This window comes from Lagenorhynchus albirostris, chromosome 12, assembly GCF_949774975.1.
Source record: "Lagenorhynchus albirostris chromosome 12, mLagAlb1.1, whole genome shotgun sequence".
Classification (NCBI taxonomy): Eukaryota; Metazoa; Chordata; class Mammalia; order Artiodactyla; family Delphinidae; genus Lagenorhynchus; species Lagenorhynchus albirostris.
In genome coordinates, this window is record NC_083106.1 from 20424935 (window position 1) to 20435163 (window position 10229).

The following is a 10229-nucleotide window of genomic DNA, read 5'->3' on the forward strand; positions in this document are numbered from 1 at the left end:
GCAGACGCACAATGTTCTCTTCGCTCTTCCTACAAGTCGTACTGCACCGTCCTCCTCGCGCCCGCCCTTAAGAAGGCCGGGGGCCCTTCGCCGCCGCTCCCTTAGTTTTCCCAGCCCGAAATGGAGCTGCCTGCCAGCCGGAGCCTCCTTTTGACGCCGCCGCAGCTCACTGTTGCCCCTGGCCCGCCGCGGCCGCCAGGGCAACTGCAGCCGAGCTCGGCGCGCTTTCGGCGGCGGCGGCGGCGGCGGCGGCGGCGACCCCCCGGTCGCTTAGGCGGAACTCGGGCCCAGCCGCTCTACTTTCGGTTTCGAGGTGCGCGGGCGCGGGAAACAAACACGTTCGTAAACCTCTGGATTCCTAGCAGCACGTTTTAGGAGGCGCCCGGGAGTGGTGGCGGTGCTGGGACGGAGCCCAGAGAGTGGCGTTTAGTTTGTTTTTTCGTTTGTTTCATTCCAGGTAGAATAAACTTCAAGGAATGAGTTGCATGGGCAGCAGCAGAGTTCTTGGACGCCCGTCCCTATGGGCCGCTTTTCTTCTTAACAAGTCACACGGGCAGGGAGTGTTGTAGCGACCCGTGTCTATACTGCGGCGCCACGTGCAGGGAGCGCGGCACAATTCGCCCTCCCGACTGGCTTCGGGCACGCTTCAGACGCAGGGCCGGGGACCTCGTCTCTGTTCCCGGACCCTCCCTTGCACCTAGATGTTTATGTTCTCGTATCTTAACTGTTCTGCAGCGCCCTCCTTCCTGCCTGTGCACAAGAGATTTCAGTTCGTCCTCTCAGTTGACTTCCTTTTCCAGGGCTTTCGCTCCATTCTCCACCACACAGGACCCGGAAGCCACCACAGAGCCAAGGCTTCTGTGTTCTGGAGCGTCAGGGAGCCTGGGGACTGAGGCACCGTCCGGCAGCCACGCCCTTGTTGAGACAGTGCAGGCAGCTTTGACCGAGAATTTACGTCATCCAGGAGACTGTACGCATTCACGTCACCAACTGGCTCCTCACCCACTGGGTCACACTGTGAGAAACCCATTGCCCTGCCACCTCCTGGACGCCTGTGATCCCTGGGAATACTGCCCTGACCTGTGGAGGCCTTCGCCCAGCCTGCTGCCCTGGTTCTCTGAGTTCCAGCCAAGAACATGACCGCCCCTGAGGGAGCTCCCCCGGATAGTAGTGGATGGAATTGTCCCCTACCCGCTTTGCCACTTAACATAGTGAGGGAACAGTGGCCTGCATCTACATGCTGGCCTCAACACTATCCCTCCCGCTGAACATGAGGCCTGGCCCTCCAGGAGCATGCGGTCAAGAACAGTGATCGAGCATTTCCTCCGGCCTGGCCCTGCCCTGCTGAGAGAAGAAGGGGAACTTGGACTCTTGCCGGGGTCTAGAGACATTGGTGTGATGATGACACAGGATCACCACCCACTAACTCACCATCTCCATCTCGGAGGCTAAGTTCTGGCTTGTGCCTTAGGAAGCAGGCCTCAAAATGGAGGAAATTCCCCAAACGTCAGAAGAGTGTTCAAAAGACGCTGGCAACTGCAAGGCATGACAAATATCCACTTGAATGTTAGAACAAAATGTGAAAGGCAGGGTGCAATGACACTTGTAATAACTGACAATATTAGAGAGCAAATGACAATATTAAGATAGATTTTATAACATTGGAATTTCAGGAAATCGCATTTGACATCTTCTTATGGGGAAATGTTTCCCTCTACTTAAACTATTTTTCACTGTGTGTGTGTTTATTTAAGCCATGATATTCTTTATGCATTCTATAGTGGTTTAAAAAATAGGTCTAGGGCTTCCCTGGTGGCGCAGTGGTTGAGAGTCTGCCTGCCGATGCAGGGGACACGGGTTTGTGCCCTGGTCCGGGAAGATCCCACGTGCCACGGAGCGGCTAGGCCCGTGAGCCATGGCTGCTGAGCCTGTGTGTCCGGAGCCTGTGCTCCGCAACGGGAGAGGCCACAACAAGTGAGAGGCCCGCGTACCACAAAAAAAAAAAAAAAAAAATTCTAGAACTGCTTTGATACTCCTCCCTTCAAAACATAGAGCCTAATTCCCTTCTCCTTCAGTGTGGGCTGGATCTTGTTTCTAAGGAGTAGAATAAAACAGAAGAGACAGTATGCAACCTCGGAGAGTAGGTCATCAAAAGACACTGCTGCTATCAACTTGGTTTCTCTCTGTTGGATGATTCCCTCTGGAGGAAACCAGCTGCCATGTCCGGAGCAACCTTTTGAGAGGCCCATGTGGGGAAGAGCAGCCAGCAAGGAACTGAGGCCTCAGCCCAGTCAAGCCTTCGGATGACTATGGCCCTGGCCAATATCTTGACTACAACCTCTTGAGAGACCCTGAATCAGAACCACCTAGTGAAACCTTGATTTCCTGACCCTTAGAAACTACATAAGGTAAATATTTGTGTGTTATTTTTATGCAGCTATAGATAACTAATAGACAAACTAGCCAGAGGTGGTAACTCTAGCTTTGACAATGTATTCACAGGCATATATTTTGTTTCCATACGTGTATCTTAAAAGACCCTGCTGATGGCAACACCAATTGCCTAAGATAATGGGGGACAAACTAGATCACTTTTACATGATCGGTAGGAGTATAAAATGGTATGACCACTCTGCACAAAATTTGGCATTTCTTAAAAGAAACAAACATACAACTACCATAGGACCCAGCAATTGCACTCATGAGCATTTATCCCAGAGAAATGAAAACTTACACACACACACACACGAGATATTTGTTGCACTTTAATCAATTAATGATAGCCCAAAACAAAGACCCTGCTGACCTTTTGCTAACATTGAACTTTCCTTCTTCGATTTGTTTCCAAACTCTTGAATGGAGTTGCCCAAACTTTCCAAGTCCACTCATTTACTTTCACTTTTTCCCAGAATCCTCTGCTGTGTGGCTTCTACTTTTCTCTCTCTTTATCTTTTCACAGTGAAAATATCTTTACTAAAAGACATTCAAACTGTGAAAGTTGTATGAAGTTCAAACAATATAGAAGTGAATAAAGTAGAATGCATAACCCCTTTCCAGAACCCCTGTCATTCCAGTTATACTGAATTGGGACCCCTTGTCCCTTAGAGATGCTAAGCCATTTTCTGTCTCTCTCCTCCTGATTCTTTCTGCCCAACTCTCCTCCAAGGCCCAGCATAAACCCTACCTTCCCACCACACATAGAATTGTAAAGTGAAATGAGTATTAAGTTACACTTACCTGCAAATATGAGTGTACAAAACTTAGGAAGGGGCTTACCTGGTGGCGCAGTGGTTGAGAGTCCGCCTGACGATGCAGGGTGCGCGGGTTCGTGCCCCGATCCCACGTGCCGCAGAGCGGCTAGGCCCGTGAGCCATGGCCGCTGAGCCTGCGCATCCGGAGCCTGTGCTCCACAGCCGGAGGGGCCACGACAGTGAGAGGCCCGCGCACCGAAAAAAAAAAAAAAAAAGTCTTGGGAAGTGAAAGCTTGTGCTATTCCTTCCCTTTGTCTTCCTGCCTTCAATGAGCTGGTGTGAAATGAAGTTCCTGGAGCTGTGTTAGCATCCTGTGACTACAAGGGGACAAGCCAATGGATAAGGAGCTAACACCCAAAGATGCCAGAAGGATGGGCTTGAAGGAAACTGCCCTTACAGACCGTTATGAGCCAGAGCTAGCCAGAGACTATCTACCTCCCATCTGCCTGAGGTATGGGATAATTAACACATCTTGAAATATATACCAGTGGTTCTCAAAGCATCCGGATCACCTGGGAACTTATTGGAAATGCAAATTCTCAGGCCCTACCCCAACTTCCTGAATGTGTGTCTCAGAACTGGGTGATGGTGAGACATGCTCGGGTTTTAATGGCCCTGTTTTCACCGTAGGTTTCTGAGGAAACATTTCCTAAGGGCTCAGACGGTATGTGTAGAGTGGGTGAAGGGTTCTACAGTATTCCACAAAGGTTGCTTCCTTGACTGAGTCCCCATTACTGGCTTGATTTCTTATCATTTACCTTTTTTTCCCCTAAGTGAGCTTATCTCCTGAGGGTGCACTTGCTGTCTTTCTGTATTTAAATAAATATACAAATGATTACGTGGAACCCTGAAGCTGCCTTCTCTTCAGGTGTGTCTCGTCTTTGATAGACTCTTCACTTTCACTTTACTAGAAATCTCTCACTTGCTAATTTCATCCTAACACCCTTTTATTTCAACATCAGTTAAACTCTTCAACTTCCAGGTTACTTTTAAACCCCCTCCTTATCTCAACAGTGAAGAAATATGGCCGTATCATAGATTTTCAGAGTATCAGACAGGCTGGCACCTGGGACCTGGGACCCTTTGCTGCAGTGGTTGCACCTGGACAAACATCTCCTTGAGGAACAGGATACAAAGAAACTATAAGGGACTTAAAATAGCTGCGTACATGCGCAGCTGGGGCAAATTATGGACAACAAGATACGAAAAGACCAAAAACCCAGCTGCCACTTCTGAGGTGTCAGGAGCAAAAGCAGGGTATTGCGCACGATCCCTGCACGCAGCACCGCCAAGGGGGTGGGCAGACCACCTAAGTCACCCCTCCACCTAACCCCCGGGGCCTACCCCATCCTCCCGTATAAGGAACCAGCTTACCACGCCCCCTCAGCGAGTGGGCAAGGGAACCTGTTACTTGTTTTCTCTCCCTCCTGCTGCAGCATGAGTCCCAGGAAAGCCTTGCCTGAATTTCTTGTCTGGCCTCTGATCAATTTCTATTGATTAAAGAGTCCAAGGTCAGTAACATTATCACTAAGCAGCATCAACACTAGGACGTATTTTCTCATCTGAAGGTGAAAACGAGAAGCATCCTGTTGCTTACATTGGGGATTACGAAATACTTTCCAGGCACTTTCAGATGCCTGAGTGTGCAATTCTTCTGGGTTCCAAAGAACAGTTGATGGCTGAGCGAGTGTGAGGTCAACCAACCCTGACTCTGCTGAAATTGTGGTGAGGCTCTTTCAGACAGCTCTGGGCCGGAGATACCACAAAGGGAAGCAGGGTTGCTGGGACATGGGACAAGGGTCGGGCGACGGAGGTTTGTATTGCCTGGTGCCTTCCATCTCCCAGCAATTCAGGGCTCAACTACAGAGAAGTATAGTGGGAATTTTGCAAGGGACTCCTAGCCTGCTTTCAAAAGGGCTCTTTACTCTCTCCTCCCTTCCCCCTCATCTTTTGTTTTCCAATTTCACTAAAGACAAATTTTGTTTTATAGAGCAGTGTGTTAGCATCACTTTACTCTGAGAAGCACTTTACATGTTACCTCATTTTACCTAATTTTCCCCAGTTCTGTTTTAGTTCTTTATTCTTAATTTTTTTAAAATTGCTTTACAATGGTGTGTTAGTTTCTGCTTTATAACAGAGTGAATCAGCTAGACATATACATATATCCCCATATCTCCTCCCTCTTGCATCTCCCTCCCACCCTCCCTATCCCACCCCTCCAGGCCGTCACAAAGCACCGAGCTGATCTCCCTGTGCTATGCGGCTGCTTCCCACTAGCTATCTACCTTACATTTGGTAGTGTATATGTGTCCATGTCTCTCTCGCTTTGTCACAGCTTACCCTTCCTCCTCCCCATATCCTCAAGTCCATTCTCTAGTAGGTCTGTGTCTTTATTCCTGTCTTACCCCTATAGTTCTTTATTCTTTAAGTGTTCTGCCTCTATCTTATTTTCCTTACTTTGTCTTTATTTGCATTGCCTTTAAAAGTATTATTACATAACATCCAACTGAAGTTATATTTATTCCTTGTTAAGTTTAGATTTTTTCTTAATCTGTGTGTTTTGATTTTATTTTACATATTGTCGCTTTTAATTTTTATTTTATAATTAAATCTGGTTATTTTATCTTGTAATAGTTCACTTTTCATGACATTTCTATTTTAACCCTTATATTTAAATTTTAACCGTTTAGTTTTTCTTAATTTTCTCTCTTCCGTGCGTTATTATACTTAATTCTTTTTCAGGGATATTTATTTTACTTTGGGTTTTTTTGTTTGTTTGTTTGTTTTTTTGCGTTATGCGGGCCTCTCACTGTTGTGGCCTCTCCCATTGCAGAGCACAGGCTCCAGATGCGCAGGCTCAGCGGCCCAGCCGCTCCCCTACTGATGAGTCCCAGCATTGGAAGAACAGGCACTTTCTTTCATTTCCCAGACAGATTTACCTTCTCCTGGGTCTGTGCATGTTTTAACATCTTGCCACTCAGTAACATTTCTTGTTTGACAGGTTTCTTCCATGAACCAGGTTACCAAGTGCGATGAAGATCGTGAAGAGAGGCTGTTGCCTCATCTATGCCCTTTTGAGGGTGCTTTAGACCAGGGAAAACCACAGGGCAGGGCAAAAGAATAAACTAGTTAAACATTCCTAGCCGCAAAAGAAATTCCTGTTTCGTCACATGCAGGCTAAATAATTTCTTTTTATCTAAGGGTGACATTCCTTGTATGTCCTCTCTACCCCCTGGAGATTCTCTTCTTGATTTGGTCCAAAACCGTCTTTTGAAAGACTTGGTGCACCAGCTGCTGGCAGCTGGGAGGCACATAACAGTAGGTCTGCCAGGACGGCTTCAACAGGGAGAGAGTGAGGCCTTGCAGCCCAGCCGAGCTCAGAGCTCAAAGAAAGGGCAGTTTGGGGTCCTCCAATCTCTCCTTGATCTTCAACTCCTGCAGCAGAAAGAATGGCCTTGCCAGTTATTTCTCTGCACAGTATACCTGCAGTTGAACATTTTTTTTTTTATGCGGTACGCGGGCCTCTCACTGTTGTGGCCTCTCCCGTTGCGGGGCACAGGCTCCGGACGCGCAGGCTCAGCAGCCATGGCTCACGGGCCCAGCCGCTCCGCGACACGTGGGATCTTCCCGGACCGGGGCACGAACCCGTGTCCCCTGCATCGGCAGGCGGACTCTCAACCACTGCGCCACCAGGGAAGCCCAGTTGAACATTTTTGTATTGAGTGAGTATTATGGATCCCTAAGGAGTGTGTGTGTGTGTGTGTGTGTGTGTGTGTGTGTGTGTGTGTGTGTGTGTGATGAGGGGATGCCCCGACCTACTCAGGAAAATGGACTGAGGCATCTCAGGGGAGCCTCATAAAAAGAGACCTCAGTGATTGAGGACAGTTTAGGACTGTTGCTCAAAGCCAGCACCCTGAAACATAGCCTTTTATGACTAGAAGCAGGGAGCTAAGTATTTTGCATAAATTACCCCACTAGATGCCGCGTGAGAGAGGAATACGTACAGCTGAAACCCAAGCCAACACATTTTGTCCACAATTTTAAAAATAATCTGTTTTATTTGAATGGAAGAATAAAAAGGAAAAAAAAATCCCTTCTTAAAAAGTTTTACAACTTTCTTTGCATCCCACCTTGGTCTGTACCTTTAATAAGGTACAGAGTCTTCCTGGCCCTACCTCGGGGCAGCCAATCCTGGTCTCGATTTGCCTCCAGTTCTGCCCACTTCAGTCCCTATGACTCAGATCTTCATTCTCTCTCTGTGCAACCTTTTCAGACTGACCATTCCCTTGGATGATCTGCTTCTCTCCAAGTAGCTTTTTCTCCAATCCCAGTTCTCTTCCTCTCACCAAGACGTTACCCTGCTCCCAGGACGCTGCCCCCTACTCTGGGCCCAGCACCCAGCACAGCACTGCATTCTTAGCTTCCACTTCTTAGAAAAAATAAGATGGTAATATTACTTCACAGAATTGTCATAAAAATATGAAATCAAAGCATCTTGTAGGGGAGTTCCCTGGTGGGCTAGTGGTTAGGATTCCAGGCTTTCACTGCCAGGGCCGGGTTCGATCCCTGGTCGGGGAACTGAGATCCCACCAGCTGGTGGCGAGGCCAAAAAAAAAGAAAAGTGGTATGCCAACAGGTATTGTTATGTTGGTTGAACATGTTTGCTGTGGGAAGACTATTGAGCAAAGTGTGGTCAGATCCAGATTGGTGCCCACACAGTAAACCAACGAAGAAACAGAGGGGGCATGAATGTAGAACAGATATGAGGTATCTATCTCCAAGAAAACTTAGAAAACTGAGGCGCTGCTCAGTGTCAGCCAGTGAGCTTTGGTACGTGTGGATGTGTATTCGTTCCCTCTTTCGTTCTTTTCCTACCTTGTTCCATAATAGATTTATGGTGGCTTAGAACAAATCTCCAAGTGTGGGTACCCTACAGGTAAAGGGGCATATAATGGGGAAGTATAAAGATCCTGACATAGAAACACATTCAGTCCATGCATGTTCCTGTTAAATGGCTTTAGGTGCATCTGTTTGGGATAGCAAGACTGAGCACATGCAAATAGCTGGGCCTATCTGAAAATAGAGAGATAAGGATATATATTATTAATATATATACATATGTGTAATTTGCATGCTTTGTTCTTTTTACCCACTATAGAATGTTATGGGATGCTGGGAAACTGAGAGAGGGTTATGTCTAAAGAGTTTGCTATAGGACCATGAAAATGTATCTATGTATCTATAGATTAGGAAAAACAGAAAAGGTCCAAGAAGTGGCTAGGGATGTTGCAATTAAATTGGGGTATAAAATACTTAAAAAATAAATATCAAGAATTAAAAAATGACAGTTTTGGGGACTTGTCTCTCACTCCTCATTTTTTAGGATATCACTAGTATTAAAGCATCCTATGCAGTCCCACTCAGATCATCCGTTCGGAAAGTCTTCTTTCTCACCAGTATATATATATATATATATATAATCTTTACAACAAAGCTGCTAGTGTATGAGGACATCTTGTCCATTCTTTATAACACATGTAGATAATAAAGATGCTCAATATTTATATGAGGGTGAAGTTATTACACTCTAGATCCAGTTCATTCTCCATTTCTAATAGTCCTATTTTATTAATTCCAGTGATTTTCAATTCTGCTATCAAAAGCAAGTCAACTGTTACTCTGATTACAAATGGATGTTTCAAACTATTACAAATGAGTGACTTGCATGCATGTTTCAAACTATCACAAATGAGTGACTTGCATGCTGCAGTTCGAGATACCTTGCATATTTTGAAGAGAGGAGTCTGATGGTAGAAAACAGAATGGCAGGATTTATACCCAGAATCCAAGACTACCATTACCCTATTTTATTATTTTTAAGCTATGCATAATATTCAGTAGTTTCCTGTCAAGATAGGAAGTTTATACTTGTAGAGCCTGACAAATATTTGCATATGACATTTAATTATAAAGCATTGGTACAAGAAGGACCCTGTTCTCTTTACAAGTTGTTATCTTGAAAGGCCACAAACTTACTCTTGTGATGTCACAGTTCAAACATTTTCATATTATTGATCGGCTTTTTATTTATTTCTTTATTTATTTATGGCTGAGTTGGGTCTGTTGCTGTGCGCGGGCTTTCCCTAGTTGCAGTGAGCAGGGGCCACTCTTCGTTGTGGTGCGCGGGCTTCTCATTGCGGTGGCTTCTCTTGTTGCGGAGCACGGGCTCTAGGCGCATGGGCTTCAGTAGCTGTGGCACATGGGCTCAGTAGTTGTGGCTCGTGGGCTCTAGAGAGCAGGCTCAGTAGTTGTGGCACATGGGCATAGTTGCTCCGTGCGGCCTGTGGGATCTTCCTGGCCCAGGGCTCGAACCCAGGTCCCCTGCATTGGCAGGCGGATTCTTAACCACTGCGCCCATGGAAGTCCCCTGATCAGCTTTTTATAAATTCTAACTCTTATTATCCTGGATAACAATGCATCCTAGGTGAGTATCTTTCCTATTTTGGATATTTCTGGAGTTGTCACCACCTGTACTCTGTGGCTGTGACTGCAGGGGTTGGCATTTGGCTAGTTAGGAGTCACTGCATATGTTAAAATAGCTTTAAAAGATTTCCACCTTCAGCCCCTGAAGGATCTATTGTTCTCTGTGATTGGTTCTTTCATTTTGTACATAAGTGACATTAGTGTATGAAATTTGCACATTTGCCACAGTCTTCTTACCCAGAGTCAACTTGCAGAGTTTGCCAAATGAGCGTCACAGGATCAGGTGAACCCAACTCTACAACACCTCTTGGTGGCACTGGAGCACCCTTTCCTAAGGAAAAAGCCAGCATTTCACCCGCTTCTTGGCACCACAGTCAGAGCTAGGAAGGGCTTCTGGGAAACAGGGCAGGATATGGGAAAAGCCAACTGATCCCTTTCCTTTAGTCTATTGTGACCTGGCCTCCACAGCTGAACTTCTTCTGGGACTTTTTGACT